This window comes from Amblyomma mixtum, chromosome 8 (assembly GCF_055824585.1).
Source record: "Amblyomma mixtum isolate Tamu chromosome 8, ASM5582458v1, whole genome shotgun sequence".
Lineage (NCBI taxonomy): Eukaryota > Metazoa > Arthropoda > Arachnida > Ixodida > Ixodidae > Amblyomma > Amblyomma mixtum.
The window spans coordinates 50,210,305-50,237,996 of NC_143019.1; the positions used below are offsets into that span (position 1 = coordinate 50,210,305).

Sequence of the window (27,692 nt, forward strand, 5' to 3'; positions counted from 1 at the left end):
TAATGTGAAAGGTTTTTATTCAGTGAGAAATGAGGAGAAACTTGAAGGGGTTTTAACATCCCGAAGAGGCACATAGCCAACAGGAACACCGTAGTGGAGGGCTGCGGATTAATTTAGACCACCTGGGGATCTTTAACATGCGCTGACATCGCACAGCACATGGGCGTTTTTGTATTTCGCCTCCATCGAAATACAGCTGCCGCGGTCGAGATTGAACCTGCAGTTTTTGAGATCAGCAGCCAAACGCCAAAGCCACTGAGCCACAGCGGCAAGTGAACAACAAAGGTCACTTGCTATACATGCTTTTTTATCCGTTTTGCACCTCAGTTTTAGAAAATTTTTCACCTAGATTGTATATCCCACCCTTAAGAAAGCCAATTCATTAGTTTTTCAAGGGAGTAGACCAACGGTTATTTCTTATATGCATGTACGAAAATTCTTTAAACTAGCTGGAAACTAATACAATATTAGGATTCAGGGAGTAATGGCCTAGGTATCATGGGACAATTTTGCAGTTTTAAGGAAGCACAACACACCAAAAATTCAGCAAATAAAAAAAAAAAAGACGTTCGTGGCAAGATCTGCCTGGAAAAATGGCAGAAAGTCTTTTACTAACGTCACTTTATCAGAAATTTGCAGTGCTTGATAGCTGGAATTAAAAAAAAAACCTTATTTGCACTGTGAAGGATGCTAAATTTTGCCTGAAACAGAAGTCAGTATGCAGACTGATGCTACAAAATTAGTTGTGTACTATCAGCAACGAATGAAACGCGGACAAGAAAACGTAGGTGGCAACGCAACAACACGAAAGTATTTGCTTCTGGATTAGAAATACTAGCGAGACTGACTAACACTTCTAAAAAAAGTCTTCGCACCTTCAAAAATAAAATGGCAGAAACCAGTATTCAGCTTCGCCTGGATAAGAGCTGCGTATTTTGCTGTCCGTGGTTCAGTTGCCTTGTTAGCGTTTCATTTCTTGCTGATGGTACACGACTCTCTAATAACATACAACTTAAACAGAACACAACACGCATGCATGCATGACAAAAAAAAAAAGCAATATATTCAACCCTTGGCAGTTGATGCAGTAAAAAACACAACACAGCTCAACGCAAGGCCAATGAGCAGACCCTGAAGAAATGCCAAGCATTTTTGAAATGGCAGGCTCCCTTCTCCCCTTCACCTGCCCCTGTTCCACACCAATAATTTTTTTTTATTTATTTATTGTGAACGAAAGTTTCGGTTCAGTTATCTTCTTAATCCAGATGTTTTTTTCTTTCCGAGGCATTCTTCAAGGTCTGCTTTAGTCCTGAATCCTGAAAACTTGGATACATGCCAGACAAAGCCAGAATAAAGCTGCCACGTTTGTCCACCACTGTGTGTACTTTCCGAATAGGGTCAAAACGAATTCTGATAAAAATTTCAACTGCTCTAGAAACCTGCTAATTTGGAACTTTAAAAATCCTGGCACATTAGACTAGCATTATCCGACATGTTTTCATGGAAAAGAGAGCACCTGCTTGCAACCTTGCACATTTAAATCACTGTTCAAGCTCATTCTTGTACTCAACATTTACACCACATTTGCAACACACTATCCTGTGTACCACACATGCTGCTGCTTTTAAATATTAGTGAATTCACCTTTCTTTTTAAACACTGTTTGGACTAATAGTTTTGGTTAACTGTGATGAGTGAAACAATAGCTACTAGTAATTAGGTGTTCATTCTTGGGCATCTTTAAAATGGTGAACCACATCAAAGAAGGAGTATTTGCAGTGGTTGAACTGTGTACCCACTATGCTGGAGGGGACCTCAACAGTTTTGCTCACAGAATCCTTCCAGTCAGGTCTGCTTAGCTATGACTCTGCCTTTACAATTACAACTGCCAGCTGAAGTGAGAACACACAAAGCGCTACCTAGTCCCCATTACTCACTCGCATAGCCACGAGCCTTATAATACTCAATAAAGAACTTTTAACACAACCACACATATTTCGAGCAATTTGTATTTCCACTGAAATTCCTCTGTGATCAAATTCACTACAGATTTGCACTACATGCTCATCTATTAATAATGAAACGTTGTCCTTGCTTACTGAAGAAGTAAATTTGCTTTTTTTTTTACTACACCATTATTTCACCGCTGGAGAAGGTATTTTGCACTGTTGCCCAAATTCCGCTTCTACGCAGGTTTCTGAACATGCAGTACTTATTTTAGAACCTCAAAGTGAATACCTTGCACCACCCTAACTTTTGCTACGTCACCTTTTTTACCCCGTACTACTCACTGGAAGACACTAGCTCCAATTTACAATAGACTCGTGTCATTTTGAAGCTGCAGAACACTGGTTTTATCTTAAATAATGCCGCTCCTATAGCTTCTGTGCCATTCAGCATTACGTACCGCATTCTATATCTTACAAATTAGTGATCAATATTTGGCTCCACTATAAAATGTTTAAAAAATTTAATTTGAGCATGAAAATTGTCATATTCATTTTTGTTTTACACTTGCTATTCCACCACATGACCTCCATAGCCATTACAGACCAGCAAAACGTATGTTTCCACCTTTCCTTTAACATTGTCATGCATTTTTGTTTTTAATTCACTTGAGAAAACTTCGAAGTTTCACCTCAGAACATCAGCATGTATACTTCACACAATTTATTCATTTTTGTTAATTCACCCCAGCACAACCAATATTTATTTTAAAACTAAACATCTTTTTCTTTTTGGCACATGACATTTATCCAAAATTTTGCTTGGACCTCAACTCAGAACATAGAACTCATTTTGCAATATTACGATTCAACATCTCTTGAATACAAATCATTTAAGAACATGCATTACTTAGCATTTATTAACCACATATTCTAAGGGGAAGTTTTACACAGTTTTTCACTGATTAAATTAACTCGAGCAAAATGATTACCTTGCCACAATTCTACATATCTAAAACGAGTTTGTTACGCATCCATATTTCACTTAAGAACCCTGCAAACATATGCAATTTCCACTACTTTCAACCTATATTTCAGTGATTGAATCAGTTTCTCATTAAATTTATTTTCCATATATGCCAACTGCTTTATGCTACCCAGCATTAGTTAAAAGACTGACACAAATATGTGTGCAACCGTTGTTCACAGCCATGCAGACATCACACCACATATTGAATGTCATATCATTTCGGAACTGCAGCATGTACATTTTGCACCACTTGCAATTCTAACTATGTTCATTTAGGCATGACAACCTAGTGCTTTATTTCTGCATTTGCCACAGGACAACTTGTATTGCATGAACATATTTTTCGCCTAATTCCTTTGCTACCAGAATGCATACTTTGTTTCCACGCCCATCATATTTCAACACACCATCCAGCATCCATGGAGTTTATTCATTTCATAGCTACACAACACATATTTTTATGCCACTGTTATTTATTTCAACCAAATTCTTTAGACCACAGAAACTTGACTGGGCGTTCCTAAACTTAACAAGTCTTATTACTAAACTTAACATTCATACCATACTCAAGTTTTAAAACATCAGAAGCCTTATGCTGTTATTCTCCCAGGCTTTTTTGCAATTTGGATAGATGCAGTCTTCCAGCCTTTTTTTTTTTTCCTTCCTTAACAATTGTCATTAACAGAGGCATGATTCTGCCATGCTATGTTTCATGCTCAAACAGCACTACATATTCTGTCTTGTTAGCACTATATAATAAACTACAACATGATTTCCTCATACTTTACCACTTCAAAGCACGAGAACATTTCCTCAGTGTTACTTTTTCTAAAAAATAATGAATTCATTTTCTACAAGACCGTTTCAATATAATCACCCAGAGTTTAATCTACCACATTATTATTTCAGAAGCCCAGAATATGTGTTTTACTGTTGCTTTAACTTCTTCCCGCGGGGTATTTTCAACATGCCACCACTCAATGCTAGGCACAATTCTATTATTCAAAACTGCAATTACGTTTCAAAACCGCAAGCGCATACTTATTACGGCTAAATACTTTTTCAACGCTCAGACCAGCCTTTGTTATGCACCTTATATTATTCAGAACTACAACACAAAACAGGCTCGTTCCCTCATACCAAGACTTCCTTTACACGTATCATTCACCATTGTTTGCAACACCTAGTAGTCCGAAATCACACACAGAGACGCATCGCCCTCTTTTCTATTCCTTTACCCTGGTCACTACCACCGCTTTGCATTGTTTTACAGCTCAAATTTGAACAGACCAGCACGTTTAACCACTTCAGATCCTTAGAATGCATGCTTTCTTTTAAAACCACTTTTTCACTTGACATTTCGACACGACAACATTCATAAAGCACACCATTCTATTTATCAGTATTGCAACGCATCCATGCACAGCACATCTCACCCTGATCACTAGTAACACTATTCATGGTTCTCACTAGCTTACGCAACTAAACCACCATATTATATCACTTACGAAGTTATGAGCGCACAGTTAAGCTTAAACTTCATTTAGGAACATTTTCTGCTGCTTCTTTTTTGACGAAAACTTTCACATGTCAAAATTTCAACACCTGACCCAGACTTCATTATGCATTTAATTCTATACTATTCAGTACCGCAAAGCATGAATTGAGTAAGGAAATCTTTTTAACATTCAATGCAATACTCGTTGCGCGCTTCATTCTATTTGGAAACACAATGCATTCATGTACAGACTTCATTACGCACCTAATTCGATATTATTATTCAGTACCGGAACGCGTGAATTATGTACAGAACTCCGCCAATCTTCTAACATTCAATGCAACACTCTTTATGCACCTCATTCTATTATTTGGAACCGTAATGCAATTATATACCTAATTTGTTTACTAAGGCCATTACCACCTATTTGTATAGTTCTCATTACCCCACATTTGAAAGAAAAAAAAAGCAGCATATTATTTGACTTTAGAAGTTGAGTACACAGCCATTTCAGCCAAAACATTTCTCCGACACACAGCTTCTGTTGCTTCATTTGTCACAAGCATTTTTACCTTTAATGCTGAGCCCAGCCGTTGCTAAATAGCACTTAGGCTATTTAGCAACTACACTGCATTCATGTAATGCACACTATCATTTAATTTGTTCAAACTAGTCGTTACCACCAAATTATATTGTTCTATTACAAAAAACCACCGCCAAGTGCCTCATTTCATAAGTTTAGAGCATTTCGTTATGGCAAAATCTAACATTTTTTGATGCTCCATTTTTCAAGTAGAACATTACAACACTCAACCCCACCTTAGTTAACTGACAGTGTTATTCAGAATTGCAAAACATTGAACATTTATGTGTAGTGCAACATACATGTCTAAATCTGTGCTCCCTGGTCATATCGTCAATTGGTATTGTTCACACAAGGTCTCATTTGAGAAAAAATCAGCTGTGAAGTTAAGAACGCATTCTTATTACAAGTGTATCTTTTCTCGAAGCAGCAGCATCTTTCACAACTAATGTTTTTCACAGTTATTTTTTTTTATCATTCACCATTACCACAAAACTGAATTCCTCTCACTACCTTTCAACTGAAAAAAAGACTAGGACATTCAATTCATTCAGAACTTCAGAGCACTGAGGCTAACATTTTCTTGGGACCATTTCTTGTTGTTTCTTTTTAATGGAATAGTTTTTCTACTTGGACATTTAGACGCTCAAACAAGCCTTCACTATTCAGCGTAGTGCAATATTTAGAACTGTAATGGATTTATGTACAGTCCACAATCGTTCTAATTCTTTTACCTTTGTAATTACCACCAACCCTATCTATATTCTTCTCGCAAGCTCATTTTAACAAACTTCACATATTCTGCCATACGGAGATGTTCAGAACGCACGGCTAAATATTGGGGAGGCGGGGAAGCTCCTTCCTTTTCACGAAACCAGTTTTTACAACTTTGCTATTTCAATATTGAACCAGACCTTTGTTATACCCATTACATTTAATAGCACAAGAAACTCATGTAATTCACAGAACCGTTCCTTTAATTTGTTCACCCCGGTCATTATCACTGATTTATCCTGTTCTCACAAGCAGATATTTGAGCAAACCACCATTATCCACTTCAAAAATTCAGAATGCATACTTAATCTGAAACCGCTCAGTTTTTTTCTGCTGCTTTATTTCCAACACAACCTCAAACCTTCATATGCACCTTATTTTATTATGCACTATCACAATGCAAGCACACCAATGTATTTAATGAAAATCATTCGCCTTGGTCATTGCTATTCGATTTGTAGAAGTTCAGAAAGCACTTATTTTAGCTTTTTTAACTACTTGAACATTTAACCCAAATTTCAATATGCAGCTTGTTCTACTCAGTACAGTAAGGCTCTCGTGTACAGCGCAATATCTTTAAAATTGTTTACCTTAGTCATTCAAAATTCAGCCACATACCATCCGTTCAGAAGTTCACTGCAATAGTTATTACGGCTTTGTTTTTTCACACTTGGACATTTGGACGCTCTAACCAGTCTTTGTTATGCACCTTATTGTGTTATTCAGAACTGCTACGCACTCGTCTACAGTGCACAGTCATCCAATTCATGAACAAACCACCTCATTCGATCCTCATTCTATCACTTCAGGCATCCAGAATGGATACTTATTTTCGATAATTATTTTTTAGGAACAAATATTTTGTGCCATCTGAACATTTAATACGTTTGTTATGCACTTTATTCAAATACTGAGTATCGCAACGCATTCATGTTGCGCATTCATGTCGCAACGCATTCATGTGCACGCTATCATCTCTTCAAATTCACCTTGGTCATAATCCATTCTGAAGTTATCACTAAATATTTTCTTAAAATTCGCACATTTTCTGAAATTCATACATGAAACTTTTTACTACTTGGCCACTTTAATGTTCTACCCATCTTTCGTTATGCACATCGTATTACCCAGTACCGCAACACACACATGTAATTCACGAAACCACCATATTTTTCTACATGAGAACACATACCAAGTTCAACAAATTTTCCGCCACTTCAATTTCACATAAGTCTTTTACAATTAAGCCACTTCAACAATTAATGCAAACTTCGTTGTATACCCCACTATTGTTCGGTACAGAAATGATTAAAGTTTTAAAGAGCACCATTGAATTTATTGAAACTTGTTATACTTTCTCATTTGATTCTCATTAGATTTGAAAAAAAAAAATATTCCTTCGGTTGTACTGTTCTTACTAGCCACCACAATCTATCCCTTCAGACGTTCACAGCACATGGCTGCTATGGCCAAACCTTTTCTCAAGAACATTTTTTTAAGCTGCTTCATTATACAGGTAACTCATTTGTCCACTCAGCCATATCAACTTTCAGCACAGACTTTGTTACATATTTTTTTCTATCATTCAATACTGTAACACATTTATGTAGACCACATTGTTTTCATTTCTTAACCTTGGTCATTTTCACTTACTTAGTATTTTTATCAGTGCACAAGTTCGCAACACACACATTTCACATGTATTGTGGAATTATTTCTTCCAGAATGCACATTTTCTCGGCTTCATTTTTAACGAAAGCACTTCTGCAATTCGGCCACCTCAACATTTAACACAAGCTTTTCGGTTATGCGCACAATTACAATTATACTGTCCATCATGCAGTACTGCAATGCGTTCATGCATTTTTTTTTAATTTGTTAACCTTTGTCATACTATTTTTCTCTCTAGCTCCATTTGAACAAACCACCATAATCTATCCCTTCAGAAATTCAAAACACATAAAGGATAAATATTTTCTCCAAGTACACACATTTTCTGCTTTCCTATTTCATGAGTCATTTTTACAACTCGGCAAATATTATATCCAACCCAACATTCGTTTTATGCATATTATTCAGTACCACAACACATTCATGTAATTCGCAATCATTAGCAGACACTTAAAACAAACCATTTTTATAAGTTCAGAAATTCAGAACACATACTTAATTGGGGCTAATATTTTCCTATGCCCTGTTGCCTCATTATGCCCCTTATTGCCTTATTGAGAACTGCAACACAAGTCTACAACACATCATAAATTCATTCACCACTATCATTAATTTGTATTTTTCCCACTAGCTCACTCCCGAACATAATTTTATCGTGTAGTACACAATGAATACATATTTTGTGCTATTCTTTTAAGATCACAAATTTTCCACTGAATTTTGCAAAACCCAGCCTTTGATATGCACCTTATGTTATTCACCATAACTCATTCACCATAGTCACTACACCTAAATTATTGCTCTGACCTGACATCTGAAAAGAACAAAAAAAAACATGTTATCCCTTCAGATATTCAGAGCATATAGTTATTATGGCTATTTTCCTTACCAACAGATCTTTTGCTGCTTATTTTCTTTTAAACATATCAACACTCAATCCAGCTTTCTTTATGCGCTTTAATAAATCCTTGCAGTGCTATTCAGAACTAAACACATTCATCTGCAGAATGCCACTCAATCTGCCAACCCTTGACATTATGATCTATTTTTATTTTCTCACTAACTCACTTCACATATTCACAATGCATAGCGATTTGGGCTTAATATTTTTCAGAAAAATGAACATTTTGTTTCTTTTTTTTTTCCACTAAAGCCATTTTAACTTTCGTGATGCCCTTAATTCTTTTTCAGTTATTCAGTACCGCAACGCATTTATGTATAACCCACCATTATTGTAGCTGATTAGCAAACCCTTATTATTATCAACCAATCTGTATTGTTCCATATTTGAACAATAGGGCATACTTTTAGAGGGTGGGTGAGAATATCTGTTTGTTACAGGCTATCAAGAACACACATTTTCTGCGATTTCATTTTCAACAAATGCCACCTTCACAAATAAGCCCATCTTCCTATACAAACCTATTTCAACTTTTAACACAACTTCCGTCATGCACCTAGTTCTATTATTCACCACCACAACGTATTATCACCATTACACATCGTTCCATATTTGGCCTCTTCAACATTACACACAACCTACTGCAATTACCATGTTCCGCATGCCACTTGTTCACTTTTGTCTTTACCAAACCATGTTCTCAGTAGTTAATATTTGAACAAACACCTATATTTTATCACTTCAGAAGTTAAGAACATACAATGGCTAAATATTTTTCAAGTAAGCACAATTTCTACTGCTACTTTATTTTGCTTGAGTCCATTTGACACCCTTTCCACTTCCAACATTCAGCCCAACCTTCCATTATGCACATTATTCATTATAACAAGGATTTAATTTACAACACACAATGGTCATTAAATTCGTTGAACCAGGTTAATTTCACTAAACTGCACAGTATTACCCAAATTTGCAAAAAAAACCTACACATTCAATTGAGTCAGAAGGTCAGAGTGGATTTATTTTCCTTAATAATTCTCTTAGGAACTTGTTTTTGGCTGCTCCATATTTCCACTTCTGCACTCGGAGATTCCACCACTCATCTTAGCCACTGTCACGCACCTGACTGTTTTTAACTGTAACGCATTCTTGCACAGTGCACCGAAGTAATAGTTAAAATTCGTGCTAGTTAGTAATTACAACGAAGTTGTATTGTCTCTAGGTCTCATTTGAGCAAATCATTTTTTTTTTTCGATCGGAGCGCTTAATTACTACACATAGGAAATGTTATTTCTTCATTCGACATTCACCCCAGTCTTAATTATGAATCTTATTACTATATAGTAACGCAGCGCAATCATAGTTCAAGATGTTTCAGGTCATTTGACCAAGCCATCATATTTAAACATTGTTAGAATTCAGACATATTATAGGTAAATACTTTTTCAAGAACACATTTCTTGCACCTCCATTTTTAATGAACATATAACACAGTCTTCATTATGAACCGTACTATTCAGTAACGCAACGGATTCATGGCGTTCGCAGGGCTGTTTCAGTTCATTTGACCAAGCCACCCTATTCAATCATTGTTAAAACTGGTAAATACTTTTTCAAGACCCCATTTACCGCGACTCCATTTTTTAATCAACATCATTTCACACCTTATTCTATTATTCAAACGAGGAACCCATTTATGTCCTGTTCACCATTGTTATTTCCTTAGATTTATTCAACCTATTCATTACTACCAACCTTTAATGTACTCAGTAGGTCACATTTCCACCATAAAATGCTATTCATAAATACTTTTGAGAAAACGCAAAAATTTGACCTATTTTGACTGACGGACATTTTCAATATCCAACGCAACGCAATGATGTCGTTCGCAGAACTGCTTCGGTTCATTTGACCAAGCCACCATATTCAATCGATGTTAGAATCCATACCTACTGCGGGTATACTTTCTAAAGAACATTTTTCTACGGCTCCATTTTTTAATCAACATCATTTTGCACCTTATTCTATTATTCAAAAGAGGAACCCATTCATGTCCTGTTCACCATTGTTATTTCCTTAGATTTATTCAACCTATTCATTACTACCAACCTGTGATGTTCTCACTAGGTCACATTTCCACCATAAAATGCTATTTCCAAATACTTTTGAGAAAACGCAAAAATTTTTTATGACATATTTTGACACAGACATTGCCAGCATCCAACCCAGTCTTCATTATGAACCGTACTATTCAGTAACGCAATGCAATGATGTCGTTCGCAGAACTGTTTCAGTTCATTTCACCAAGCCACTATATTCAATCAATAGAATAAGACCTCATTATTTGCAGCTCCATTTTTTATCAACATCATTTCACACCTTATTCTATTATTGAAAAGAGGAACTCATTAATGCATTGTGCATTACTATATTTCCTTAGATTCGTTCAACTTAGTCACTATTACCAACACGTATTGTTCTCAATAGCTCACATTTCCACCACAAAATTTGACTTCAAAATACATTCTTCTAAATACTTTCCAGAAAACTTTTTTTCTTTCTTGACGACTATTTTTACCACTGGACATTTTCAACATCCAAGCCAGTCTTCACTATGAGCAGTACTATTCAGTAACGCAACATATGCATGTTGATCGCTGAATTGTTTTAGTACATTTGATTAAGTCACCATATTCAATCACTGTTAGAAATACGTTTTCAAGAACACAACTATTTTAAACTAACATCATTTCACACTTAATTCTATTCTTCAAATAGGATTTGAACAAACCACAATGCAATATGACTTCAAAATACATTCTTCTGAATACTTGAGAAAACAGCTATTTTTTTTTTTTCCATGGCCATTTTATCACTGGATTTTTCAATGTTCAACCCAGTCTTCATTGTAAACCTTATTATTCAGTAACGCAATGCATTCATATAGTTCGGGAATAGCTTTAGTTCATTCGACCAAGCCACCATATCTAATCATTGTAGGAACATACCAGTAATATATACAACGAGAAAATGCAAAAGTTTATTACTTATTCTCACCGACAGACATTTTTAACACCCAACCAAGTCATTATTATGAAAAGTACTGTTCAGGAACGCAACAAATTCATGTCGTTTACAGAACTGTTTTCAGTTCATCTGACCAAGCCACCATATTCAATCGTTGGAACCCGTACCTATTGCGGGTGAATACTTTGAACACACATTTTCTGCGGCTCCATTTATAAACACATCACTTGCCTATTTAACAGAGTAACCCATTAATCTCCTGTGCACCACTGTATCTTCATAGGTTTTCTGTATCTTCTCAGAAAATGCACTATTTGTTGCTTTTTTTTTCGCGATTACTTTTACCACTCAAACATTTTCAACATCCAACCCAGTATTCATTACGAATCGTACTGTTCAATTACGCAACGTATTTATGTCGCTCGAAGAGCTGTTTTAGTTCATTTGGCCTAGCCACCATATTCAATGAACCGCACTATTCAGTAACGCAATGCATTCATGTCATTCGCAGAATTGTTTTAGTTCATTCGAACCAGCCACCATATTCAATCACTGTTAACTCATACCTGTTGCGGGTACACCCTTTTTCAAGCTCCATTTTTAACGAACATCACTTCGCACCTCATACTACAGTAACCCATTCATGTCCTATGCACCACTGTATTTTCTTAGGTTCATTCAATTTAGTCACTGCTACCAACATGTATTGTTCTCAATACCTCACATTTCCACCCTAGAATATGACTTAAAAATAAATTCTAAATACTTTTCAGAAAATATTTTTTTTCATAGCCTATTTTTACCACTGGACACTTTATTATTCAACACAGTATCCATCATGAACCCTACTATTCAGTAAGGCAATAGGTTCATGAAGTTCGCAGAATTGTTTCTTTCATTTGACCAAGCCACCATATTCATTTATCGGCTCCATGATAACGAACATCATTTCTAACCTTAATCTATTCTGCTTTTCCTCAGATTCGTTTAACTTAGTAAAACCCACCAACATGTACTTTCCTTACTAGCTCATATTTCCATCATAAAATATGACTTCAAGATACCTTCTAAATACTTCTCAGATAACACACCATTTGTGCATTATTTTTCACGACCTATTATTACCACTCTATATTTCATTATTCAACCCAGTCTTTCTCATGAACCTTACTATTTTGTAACGCAACGCATTCATGTAGTTCGGAGAATTGTTTCTTTCATTTGACCAAGCCACCATATTCAGTCATCGGCTCAATTCTTAATGAACATCATTTCACACCCTAATCTATTCTTTAGATTCGTTAAACTTAGTCACAAGACCAACATGTATTTTTTGTCACTAGCTCACATTCCAATCCTAAATATGACCGATACCTTCCAAATGCTTCCGAGATAACACACCATTTATGCATTTCTTTCATGACCTATTATTACCCCCATACATTTCATCATTCAACCCATTCTCCATCATGAACCTTACTATATTGTAATCCAACGCATTCATGTAGTTTGCAGAATTGTCTCTTTCATTTGACCAAGCCACCATATTCAATCATCGGCTCCATTTATAACGAACATCATTTCACACGATATTATGTACTTCAACCAAGGAATCCATTCATGACCTGTGCACCACTGTATTTCGTTAGATTCATTCAACTTAGTCACACCCACCAACTTGTATTTTTTTCTCACTAGCTCACATTTCAATCAATCATAAAATATTACCTCAAGATACCTTCCAAATACTTCCGAGATAACACACCATATATACATTATTTTTCACGACCTATTTTCACCAATTTTCACCACACGCCATTTCATTATTCAACCCAGTATCAATCACAAACCTTACCGTTTTCTAACACAACGCATTTACATAGTTCGCAGAACAGGTTCTTTCATTTGACCCAGCCACCATATTCAATCATCGGCTCCACTTATACCGAACATCGTTTCACACCTTAATCTATTCTTCTATTCTTTAGATTCGTTCAACATAGTCACAAGACCGACTTAAATTTTCTCACAAGCTAAAATTTCGATAGTAAATATGATTTCAAGATACCTTCCAAATGCGTCCGAGATAACACACCATTTATGCATCATTTTTCATGACTTAATCTCACCACTCGACATTTCATCATTCAACCCAGTGTCCATCATGAACTTTACTATTTTGCAATGCAACCCATTCATGAAATTCCTATAATTGTTTCTTTCATTTCACGAAGCCAAGATATTCAATCATCGCCTCCATTTATAAAGAACGTCATTTCATACCTTAATCTATTCTTCTATTTAGATTTGTTCAACTTAGTCACACGATCAACTTGTATTTTCTCTCACTAGCTAGAATTCGATCCTAAATATGACCGAAACCTTCCAAACGCTTCCGAGATAACACACCATTTATGCATTATTTTGAACGACCTATTTTCACCGCACGACATTTCACCATTCGATCCAGTCTTCATGCTCACTATTTTGTAATGCACCATATTTATGTAGTTCGCAGAATTGTTTCCTTCACTTGACTAAACCACCATGTTCATTCAACAGCTCCATTTATATCGAACATCAATTCACAACTTAATCGATTCTTCTTTTCCTTAGATTCGTTTATCTTAGTAAAACACACCTTGTATTTTTTCTCACGAGCTCACATTTCCATCATAAAATATGACTCCAAGATACCTTTCAAATGCTTCCGAGATAACACACCTTTTATGCATTATTTTTCATGACTTAATCTCACCACTCGACATTTCATCATTCAACCCAGTGTCCATCATGCACCTTACTATATTGTAACGCAACGCATTCATGAAGTTCGAAGAATAGTTTCTTTCATTTGACCAAGCCACCATACTCAATCATTGGCTCAGTTTATAACGAACATCATTTCACACGCCGATCTATTCTTTTCCTTAGATTCGTTTAACTTAGTAAAACCCACCAACTTGTACTTTTTTCACTACCTCATATTTCCATCACAAAATATGACTTCAAGATGCCTTCTAAATACTTCTAAGGTAACACACCTTTTATGCATCATTTTTCATGACCTATCATTACCACTCAACATTTCATCATTCAACCCAGTCTTCACCATGAACCTTACTATTTTGTAATGCAACGCATTCATGTAGTTCACAGAATTGTTTCTTTCATTTGACCAAGCCACCATATTCAATCATCAGCTACATTTATAATGAACATCATTTCTTGGGATATTCTATTCTTCAACCAAGGAACCCATTCATGAAATATGCACCACTGTATTTGCTTAGATTCATTACACTTCGTCACACCCGCCAACTTGTTTTTCTCACTAGCTCATATTTCCATCATAACATATGACTTCAAGATAACTTCTAGATACTTCTGAGATAACACAACATTCATGCATTATTGTTCGCGACCTATATTCACCACTAGACATATCATTCAACCCAGTCTTCATCATGAACCTTACTATTTTGAAACGCAATGCATACATGTAGTTCGCAGAATTGTTTTTCATTTGACCAAGCCACCATATTTATGTAGTTCGCAAAATTGTATCATCGGCTGCATTTGTAACGAACATCATTTCACACAATATTCTATTCTTCAACCAAGGAACACATTCATGACCTGTCAACCACTGTATTTCCTTAGATTCGTTACACTTCGTCACACCCACCAACTTGTTTTTCTCACTAATGACTTCAAGATAACTTCTAGATACCTTCAACCCAGTCTTCATCATAAACCTTACTATTTTATAATGCAACGCATTCATTTGGTGCGCAGAATTGTTTTTCATTTGACCAAGCCACCATATTCAATCATCGGCTACATTTGTAACAAACGTCATTTCACACAATATTCTACTCTTCAACCAAAGAGCCCATTCATGACCTGTGCACCACTGTATTTCCTTAGATTCGTTACACTTCGTCACACCCGCCAACTTGTTTTTCTCACTAATGACTTCAAGATAACTTCTATATACCTTCAACCCAGACTTCATCATAAACCTTACTATTTTATAATGCAACGCATTCATTTGGTGCGCAGAATTGTTTTTCATTTGATCAAGCCACCATATTCAATCATCGGCTACATTTGTAACAAACGTCATTTCACACAATATTCTACTCTTCAACCAAGGAACCCATTCATGGCCTGTCAACCACTATTTCCTTAGATTCGTTACACTTTGTCACACCCGCCAACTTGTTTTTCTCACTAATGACTTCAAGATAACTTCTAGATACCTTCAACCCAGTCTTCATCATACACCTTACTATTTTATAATGCAACGCATTCATTTGGTGCGCAGAATTGTTTTTCATTTTACCAAGCCACCATATTCAATCATCGGCTACATTTGTAACAAACGTCATTTCACACAATATTCTACTCTTCAACCAAAGAACCCATTCATGACCTGTGCACCACTGTATTTCCTTAGATTCGTTACACTTCGTCACACCCGCCAACTTGTTTTTCTCACTAATGACTTCAAGATAACTTCTAGATAACTTCAACCCAGACTTCATCATAAACCTTACTATTTTATAATGCAACGCATTCATTTGGTGCGCAGAATTGTTTTTCATTTGACCAAGCCACCATATTCAATCATCGGCTACATTTGTAACAAACGTCATTTCACATAATATTTTACTCTTCAACCAAGGAACCCATTCATGACCTGTCAACCACTATTTCCTTAGATTCGTTACACTTTGTCACACCCACCAACTTGTTTTTCTCACTAATGACTTCAAGATAACTTCTAGATACCTTCAACCCAGTCTTCATCATAAACCTTACTATTTTATAATGCAACGCATTCATTTGGTGCGCAGAATTGTTTTTCATTTGACCAAGCCACCATATTCAATCATCGGCTACATTTGTAACAAACGTCATTTCACACAATATTCTACTCTTCAACCAAGGAACCCATTCATGACCTGTCAACCACTATTTCCTTAGATTCGTTACACTTTGTCACACCCGCCAACTTGTTTTTCTCACTAATGACTTCAAGATAACTTCTAGATACCTTCAACCCAGTCTTCATCATGAACCTTACTATTTTGAAACGCAATGCATACATGTAGTTCGCAGAATTGTTTTTCATTTGACCAAGCCACCATATTTATGTAGTTCGCAAAATTGTATCATCGGCTGCATTTGTAACGAACATCATTTCACACAATATTCTATTCTTCAACCAAGGAACACATTCATGACCTGTCAACCACTGTATTTCCTTAGATTCGTTACACTTCGTCACACCCACCAACTTGTTTTTCTCACTAATGACTTCAAGATAACTTCTAGATACCTTCAACCCAGTCTTCATCATAAACCTTACTATTTTATAATGCAACGCATTCATTTGGTGCGCAGAATTGTTTTTCATTTGACCAAGCCACCATATTCAATCATCGGCTACATTTGTAACAAACGTCATTTCACACAATATTCTACTCTTCCAACCAAGGAACCCATTCATGACCTGTGCACCACTGTACTTCCTTAGATTTGTTGCACTTCGTCACACCCGCCAACTTGCTTTTCTCACTAATGACTTCAAGATAACTTCTAGATACCTTCAACCCAGACTTCATCATAAACCTTACTATTTTATAATGCAACGCATTCATTTGGTGCGCAGAATTGTTTTTCATTTGACCAAGCCACCATATTCAATCATCGGCTACATTTGTAACAAACGTCATTTCACACAATATTCTACTCTTCAACCAAGGAACCCATTCATGACCTGTCAACCACTATTTCCTTAGATTCGTTACACTTTGTCACACCCGCCAACTTGTTTTTCTCACTAATGACTTCAAGATAACTTCTAGATACCTTCAACCCAGTCTTCATCATAAACCTTACTAGTTTATAATGCGACGCATTCATTTGGTGCGCAGAATTGTTTTTCATTTGACCAAGCCACCATATTCAATCATCGGCTACATTTGTAACGAACATCATTTCAAATAATCTATTCTTCTCTTCTTTAGATTCGTTAAACTTAATCACATGACCAACATGTATTTTCTCTCACTAGCTCACATTTAGTTCCTAAATATGACTTATACCTTCCAAATGCTTCCGAGATAACACCATTTATGCATTTTTTGCATGACCTATTATTACCCCTCAACATTTCATCATTCAACCCATTCTCCACCATGAACCTTACTATATTGTAATGCAACGCATTCATTTATTTTGCAGAATTGTCTCTTTCATTTGACCAAGCCACCATAATCATCAGCTACCTTTTTAACAAACACCATTTCTTACGATATTCTATACTTCAACCAGGGAACCCATTCATGACCTGCCTACCACTGTATTTCCTTAGACTCGTTTAACTTAGTCACACCAACCAACTTTCTTTTCTCAATCTTCTTAATACTTCTCAGATAACAGACCATGTATGCATTATTTTCATGCCTTATTTTCACCACTCGACATTTCATCATTCAACCCAGTCTTTATCATGAACCTTACTATTTTGTAATCCAACGCATTCATGTAGTTCGCAGAATTGTTTCTTTCATTTGGCCAAGCCACCATATTCAATCATCGGCTCCACTTATAACAAACGTCATTTCGCATCTATTCTTCTATTCTTTAGATTCGTTCAACTCAGTCTCATGACCAACTTGCATTTTCTCTCACTAGCTGAAATTTCCATCCTAAATATGACTTCAAGTTACCTTCTAAATACTTCTAAAGTAACACACCATTTATGCATTATTTTTCATGACCTATTATTAACACTCGACATTTCATCGTTCAACCCAGTCTTAATCCTGAACCTTACTATTTTGTAACGCAACGCATTCATGTAGTTCACAGATTTGTTTTTCATTTGACCAAGCCACCATATTCATTCAATCATTCGCTACATTTGTAACGAACATCATTTCACACAATATTCTATTCTTCAACCAAGCAACCCATTCATGAAATATGCACCACTGTATTTCCTTAGATTCATTACACTTCGTCACACCCGCCAACTTGTTTTTCTCACTAGCTCATATTTCCATCATAACATCAAGATAACTTCTAGATACTGCTCAGATAATACAACATTCATGCATTATTGTTCACGACCTATATTCACCACTAGACATATCATTCAACCCAGTCTTCATCATGAACCTTACTATTTTGAAACGCAATGCATACATATAGTTAGCAGAATTGTTTTTCATTTGACCAAGCCACCATATTTATGTAGTTCCAAAATTTTAACATCGGCTGCATTTGTAACGAACATCATTTCACACAATATTCTATTCTTCAACCAAGGAACCCATTCATGACCTGTCAACCACTATTTCCTTAGATTCGTTACACTTCGTCACACCCGCCAACTTGGTTTTCTCACTAGCTCATATGTTAATCATAAAATATGACTTCAAGATAACTTCTAGATACTTTCAACCCAGTCTTCATCATAAACCTTACTATTTTGTAACGCAACGCATTCATTGGGTGCGCACAATTGTTTTTCATTTGACCAAGCCACCATATTCAATCATCGGCTACATTTGTAACAAACATCACTTCAAACCTTAATCTATTCTTCTCTTCTTTAGATTCGTTAAACTTAGTCACATGACCAACTTGTATTTTCTTTTGCTAGCTCAAATTCCGATCCTGAATATGCCTTCAAGATACCTTCCAAACGCTTCCGAGATAACACACCACTTATGGATTTTTTTCATGACCTATTATTACCCCTCAACATTTCATCATTCAACCCATTCTCCACCATGAACCTTACTATATTGTAATGCAACGCATTCATGTATTTTGCAGAACTGTCTCTTTCATTTGACCAAGCCACCATATTCAATCATGAACTACCTTTATAACGAACACCATTTCTTAAGATATTCTATTCTTCAACCAAGGAACCCATTCATGACCTGGGTACCACTGTATTTCCTTAGGCTCGTACCATTCATGACCTGGGTACCACTGTATGTCCTTAGGCTCGTTCAACTTAGTCGCACCAACCAACTTTGTTTTCTCAATCTTCTTAATACTTCTCAGATAACAAACCATCTATGCATTATATTCATGACTTATTTTCACCACTCGACATTTCATCATTCAACCCAGTCTTTATCATGAACCTTACTATCTTGTAACGCAATGCATTCATGTAGTTCATAGAATTGTTTCTTTCATTTGACCAAGCCACCATATTCAATCATCGGCTACATTTGTAACAAACATCATTCTTGATATTCTATTCTTCAACAAAAGAACCCATTCATGACCTGTGTACCACTGCATTTCCTTAAGACTCGTGAAACTTAGGTCACGCCAACCAACTTGTTTTTCTCATTAGCTCACATTTCCATCATATCTTCAAAATACTCCTGAGATAACAAACCATGTATCCATTACTTTTCATGACATATTTTCACCACTCGGCATTTCATCATTCAACCCAGACTTAATCCTGAACCTTACTATTTTGTAAAGCAACGCATTCATGTTGTTCGCAGAATGGTTTCTTTCATTTGACTAAACCACCATATTTAATCATCGGCTACATTTATAATAAACATCATTTCACACGATATTGAATTCTTCAACCAAGGAACCCACTCATGACCTGTGCACCACTGTATTTGCTTAGATTTGTTCAACTTAGTCACACCCACCAGCTTTGTATTTTTTCTCACTAGCTCACATTTCCATCATAAAATATGACTTCAAGATACCTTCCAAATACTTCTGAGATAACACACCATGTATGCATTATTTTTCATGACTTATTTTCGCCACTCGACATTTCATCATTCAACAAAGTCGATCATGCACTTTACTATTTTGTAACGCAACGCTTCATGTAGTTCGCAGATTTGTTTCAATCAACAGCTCCATTTGTAACGAACACTATTTCACACCTTAATCGGGCAGCCGCGGTGGCTCAGTGGCTATGGTGCTCGGCTGCTGTCCCAAAAGACGCGGGTTCGAACCCGGCCGCGGCGGTTGAATTTCTTTGGAAGAGAAATTCTAGAGGCCCGTGTACTGTGCGATGTCAGTGCACGTTAAAGATCCCCAGGTGGTCGAAATTTCCGTAGCCCTCCACTACGGTGCCTCTCATAGCCTTAGTCGCTTTGGGACGTTAAACCCCATAAACCAACCAACACCTTAATCGATTCTTTTTTTCCTTAGATTCGTTCACCTCAATAAAACCCACCAACTTGTATTTTTTCTCACGAGCGCACATTTCCATCATAAAATATGACTTCAATATACCTTCCAAATGCTTCCGAGATAACACACCATGTATGCATTATTTTTCATGACTTTTTTTCACCACTCGACATTTCATCATTCAACCCAGTGTCCATCATACACCTTACTATTTTGTAACGCAACGCTTCATGTAGTTCGCAGATTTGTTTCAATCATTGGCTACATTTATAACGAACATCACTTCACACCTCAATCTATACTTCTATTTTTTAGATTCGTTCAACTTAGTCTCACGACCAACTTAAATTTTCCCACCAGCTCATATTTCCGTCATAAAATATGACTTCAACATACCTTCTAAATACTTCTGAGATAACACACCATGTATGCATTATTTTTCATGACTTATTTTCACCACTCGACATTTCATCATTCAACCAAGTGTCCATCATGCACCTTACTATATTGTAATGCAACGCTTCATGTAGTTCGCAGATTTGTTTCAATCATTGGCTACATTTATAACGAACATCATTTCACACCTCAATCTATACTTCTATTTTTTAGATTCGTTCAACTTAGTCTCACGACCAACTTAAATTTTCCCACCAGCTCATATTTCCGTCATAAAATATGACTTCAACATACCTTCTAAATACTTCTGAGATAACACACCATGTATGCATTATTTTTCATGACTTTTTTTCACCACTCGACATTTCATCATTCAACCCAGTGTCCATCATACACCTTACTATTTTGTAACGCAACGCTTCATGTAGTTCGCAGATTTGTTTCAATCATTGGCTACATTTATAACGAACATCACTTCACACCTCAATCTATACTTCTATTTTTTAGATTCGTTCAACTTAGTCTCACGACCAACTTAAATTTTCCCACCAGCTCATATTTCCGTCATAAAATATGACTTCAACATACCTTCTAAATACTTCTGAGATAACACACCATGTATGCATTATTTTTCATGACTTTTTTTCACCACTCGACATTTCATCATTCAACCCAGTGTCCATCATACACCTTACTATTTTGTAACGCAACGCTTCATGTAGTTCGCAGATTTGTTTCAATCATTGGCTACATTTATAACGAACATCACTTCACACCTCAATCTATACTTCTATTTTTTAGATTCGTTCAACTTAGTCTCACGACCAACTTAAATTTTCCCACCAGCTCATATTTCCGTCATAAAATATGACTTCAACATACCTTCTAAATACTTCTGAGATAACACACCATGTATGCATTATTTTTCATGACTTTTTTTCACCACTCGACATTTCATCATTCAACCAAGTGTCCATCATGCACCTTACTATTTTGTAACGCAACGCTTCATGTAGTTCGCAGATTTGTTTCAATCATTGGCTACATTTATAACGAACATCACTTCACACCTCAATCTATACTTCTATTTTTTAGATTCGTTCAACTTAGTCTCACGACCAACTTAAATTTTCCCACCAGCTCATATTTCCGTCATAAAATATGACTTCAACATACCTTCTAAATACTTCTGAGATAACACACCATGTATGCATTATTTTTCATGACTTTTTTTCACCACTCGACATTTCATCATTCAACCCAGTGTCCATCATACACCTTACTATTTTGTAACGCAACGCTTCATGTAGTTCGCAGATTTGTTTCAATCATTGGCTACATTTATAACGAACATCACTTCACACCTCAATCTATACTTCTATTTTTTAGATTCGTTCAACTTAGTCTCACGACCAACTTAAATTTTCCCACCAGCTCATATTTCCGTCATAAAATATGACTTCAACATACCTTCTAAATACTTCTGAGATAACACACCATGTATGCATTATTTTTCACGACTTATTTTCACCACTCGACATTTCATCATTCAACCCAGTGTCCATCATACACCTTACTATTTTGTAACGCAACGCTTCATGTAGTTCGCAGATTTGTTTCAATCATTGGCTACATTTATAACGAACATCACTTCACACCTCAATCTATACTTCTATTTTTTAGATTCGTTCAACTTAGTCTCACGACCAACTTAAATTTTCCCACCAGCTCATATTTCCGTCATAAAATATGACTTCAACATACCTTCTAAATACTTCTGAGATAACACACCATGTATGCATTATTTTTCATGACTTATTTTCACCACTCGACATTTCATCATTCAACCCAGTGTCCATCATACACCTTACTATTTTGTAACGCAACGCTTCATGTAGTTCGCAGATTTGTTTCAATCATCGGCTACATTTATAACGAACATCATTTCACACCTCAATCTATACTTCTATTTTTTAGATTCGTTCAACTTAGTCTCACGACCAACATATATATTCTCACCAGCTCATATTTCCATCATAAAATATGACTTCAAGATACCTTCAAAATACTTCTCATATAACACACCACTCGACATTTCAGTTCGCAGAATTGTTTTTCATTTGACCAAGCCACCATATTCAATCATCGGCTACATTTATAAGGAACATCATTTCACACCTCAATCTATACTTCTATTCTTTAGATTCGTTCAACTTAGTCTCACGACCAACATATATATTCTCACCAGCTCATATTTCCATCATAAAATATGACTTCAAGATACCTTCAAAATACTTCTCATATAACACACCACTCGACATTTCAGTTCGCAGAATTGTTTTTCATTTGACCAAGCCACCATATTCAATCATCGGCTACATTTGTTAAGAACATCTTTTGCACCCAACATTCTATTCTTCAAACAAGGAACCCATTCATAACCTGTGCACCACTGTATTTCTTTCGATTCGTTCCACTTAGTCGCACGACTAACTTGTATTTTTTTCTCACTTGCTCACATTTCTATCATAAAATGTGACTTCAAGATACCTTCCAAATACTTCCGAGATAACACACCATTTATGCATTATTTTTCACAACCCATTTCACCACTCGAGATTTCATCATTCAACCCAGTGTCCACCATGAACCTTACAATTTTGTAATGCAACGCATTTATGTAGTTCTCAGATTTGTTTCACTTGACCAAGCCACCATATTCAATCATCGGCTACATTTATAAGGAACATCATTTCACACCTCAATCTCTACTTGTATTCTTTAGATTCATTCAACTTAGTAAAACATACCAACTTATATTTTTCTCACTAGCTCATATTTTCATCAAAAACAGTGACTTCAAGACACCTTCAAAATACTTCTCAGATAACACACCATTTATGCATTATTTTTCATAACCTATTATTACCACTCGACATTTCATTATTCAACCCATTCTTCACTATGAACCTTACTATTTTGTAATGCAACGCATTCATGTAGTTCGCAGAATTGTTTCCTTCATTTGATCAAGCCACCATATTCAATCATCGGCTACATTTGTAACGAACATCATTTCACACGATATTCTATTCATCAACCAAAGAACCCGTTCATGACCTGTGTACCACTATATTTCCTTAGACTCAAACTTAGTCACACCAACCAACTTGTTTTTCTCACTAGCTCACATTTCCATCATATCTTTTAAATACTTCTGAGATAACACACCATGTATGCATTATTTTTCATGACTTATTTTCACCACTCGACATTTCAGTTCGCAGAATTGTTTCTCATTTGACCAAGCTACCATATTCAATCATCGGCTACATTTGTAAAGAACATCTTTTAACCCAATATTTTATTCTTCAAACAAGGAACCCATTCATAACCTGTGCACCACTGTATTTCTTTCAATTCGTTCCACTTAGTCACACGACTAACGTGTATTTTTTTCTCATTAGCTCACATTTCCATCATAAAATATGACTCCAAGATACCTTCCAAATGCTTCCGAGATAACACACCATTTATGCATTATTTTTCACGACCTATTTTCACCACACGACATTTCATCTTCAACCCAGTGTCCACCATAAACCTTACTGTTTTGTAATGCAACGCATTTACGTAGCTCGCAGAACTGGTATTTCATTTGACCAAACCACCATATTTAATAATCGGCTCCACTTATAACCAACATCATTTCACACCTCGATCTATTTTTCTATTCCTTAGATTCGTTTAGCTTAGTCACACGACCAACTTGTATTTTCTCTCACTAGCTCACATTCGATCCTAAATATGACCAATACCTTCCAAATGCTTCCGAGATAACACCCATTTATGCATTATTTTTCACGACCTATTTTCTCCACACGACATTTCATCATTCAACCCAGTGTCCATCATGAACCTTACTATTTTGTAACGCAACGCATTCATGAAGTTCGCAGAATTGTTTCATTTCACCAAGCCACCATATGCTATCATCGGCTCCATTTATAATGAACATCGTTTCACACCTCGATCTATTCTTCTATTCCTTAGATTCGTTTAACTTAGTCACACGACCAACTTGTATTTTCTCTCACTAGCTCACATTCGATCCTAAATATGACCAATACCTTCCAAATGCTTCCGAGATAACACACCATTTATGCATTATACTTCATGACTTAATCTCACCACTCGACATTTCATCATTCAACCCATTCTTCACCATAAACCTTACTATTTCGTAACGCAACACATTCATGTAGTTTGCAGAATTTTCTTTCATTTGACCAAGCCACCATAGTCACACGACATTTTCTCACTAGCTCATATTTCGAACCTAAATATGATTTCAAGATAGCTTCCAAATGCTTCCGAGATAACACACCATTTATGCATTATTCTTCATGACTTAATCTCACCACTCGACATTTCATCATTCAACCCATTCTTCACCATGAACCTTACTATTTTGTAACGCAACACATTCATGTAGTTTGCAGAATTTTCTTTCATTTGACCAAGCCACCATAGTCACACGACCAACTTGAATTTTCTCACTAGCTCATATTTCGAACCTAAATATGATTTCAAGATACCTTCCAAATGCTTCCGAGATAACACACCATTTATGCATTATTCTTCATGACTTAATCTCACCACTCGACATTTCATCATTCAACCCATTCTTCACCATGAACCTTACTATTTTGTAACGCAACACATTCATGTAGTTTGCAGAAATTTCTTTCATTTGACCAAGCCACCATATTCAATCATTGCCTCCATTTATAACAAACATCATTTCATGCTTCCGACATAACACACCTTTTATGCATTATTTTTCAGAACATATTTCACCACTCGGCATTTCATTATTCAACCCAGTGTCAAATCATGAATCTTACTATTTTGTAATGCCACGCATTTATGTAATTCTCAGATTTGTTTCATTTGACCAAGCCACCATATTCAATCATCGGCTACATTTATAAGGAACATCATTTCACACCTGAATCTATACTTCTATTCTTTAGATTCGTTCAACTTAGTCTCACGACCAACTTATATATTCTCACCAGCTCATATTTCCATCATAAAATATGACTTCAAGATACCTTCAAAATACTTCTCATATAACACACCACTCGACATTTCAGTTCGCAGAATTGTTTTTCATTTGACCAAGCCACCATATTCAATCATCGGCTACATTTGTTAAGAACATCTTTTGCACCCAACATTCTATTCTTCAAACAAGGAACCCATTCATAACCTGTGCACCACTGTATTTCTTTCGATTCGTTCCACTTAGTCGCACGACTAACTTGTATTTTTTTCTCACTTGCTCACATTTCTATCATAAAATGTGACTTCAAGATACCTTCCAAATACTTCCGAGATAACACACCATTTATGCATTATTTTTCACAACCCATTTCACCACTCGAGATTTCATCATTCAACCCAGTGTCCAATATGAACCTTACAATTTTGTAATGCAACGCATTTATGTAGTTCTCAGATTTGTTTCACTTGACCAAGCCACCATATTCAATCATCGGCTACATTTATAAGGAACATCATTTCACGCCTATATCTCTACTTGTATTCTTTAGATTCATTCAACTTAGTAAAACATACCAACTTATATTTTTCTCACTAGCTCATATTTTCATCAAAAACAGTGACTTCAAGACACCTTCAAAATACTTCTCAGATAACACACCATTTATGCATTATTTTTCATAACCTAATATTACCACTCGACATTTCATTATTCAACCCATTCTTCACTATGAACCTTACTATTTTGTAACGCAACGCATTCATGTAGTTCGCAGAATTGTTTCCTTCATTTGACCAAGCCACCATATTCAATCATCGGCTACATTTGTAACGAACATCATTTCACACGATATTCTATTCATCAACCAAAGAACCCGTTCATGACCTGTGTACCACTATATTTCCTTAGACTCAAACTTAGTCACACCAACAAACTTGTTTTTCTCACTAGCTCACATTTCCATCATATCTTTTAAATACTTCTGAGATAACACACCATGTATGCATTATTTTTCATGACTTATTTTCACCACTCGACATTTCAGTTCGCAGAATTGTTTCTCATTTGACCAAGCTACCATATTCAATCATCGGCTACATTTGTAAAGAACATCTTTTAACCCAATATTTTATTCTTCAAACAAGGAACCCATTCATAACCTGTGCACCACTGTATTTCTTTCAATTCGTTACACTTAGTCACACGACTAACGTGTATTTTTTTCTCATTAGCTCACATTTCCATCATAAAATATGACTCCAAGGTACCTTCCAAATGCTTCCGAGATAACACACCATTTATGCATTATTTTTCACGACCTATTTTCACCACACGACATCTCATCTTCAACCCAGTGTCCACCATAAACCTTACTGTTTTGTAATGCAACGCATTTACGTAGCTCGCAGAACTGGTATTTCATTTGACCAAACCACCATATTTAATAATCGGCTCCACTTATAACCAACATCATTTCACACCTCGATCTATTTTTCTATTCCTTAGATTCGTTTAGCTTAGTCACACGACCAACTTGTATTTTCTCTCACTAGCTCACATTCGATCCTAAATATGACCAATACCT

General features: G+C 36.0%; 1 long non-coding RNA gene across 1 annotated transcript in view; it reads right to left on the reverse strand.

Annotated features, from left to right (window-relative positions):
* LOC149332365 (uncharacterized) overlaps positions 1 to 27,692 on the reverse strand; it is a 28,058-nt gene continuing 366 nt past the window's right edge. The window contains exon 2 of the long non-coding RNA XR_016285157.1: positions 1 to 27,690. This is a non-coding gene — a long non-coding RNA (uncharacterized LOC149332365). The remainder of the gene's footprint in view (positions 27,691 to 27,692) is intronic.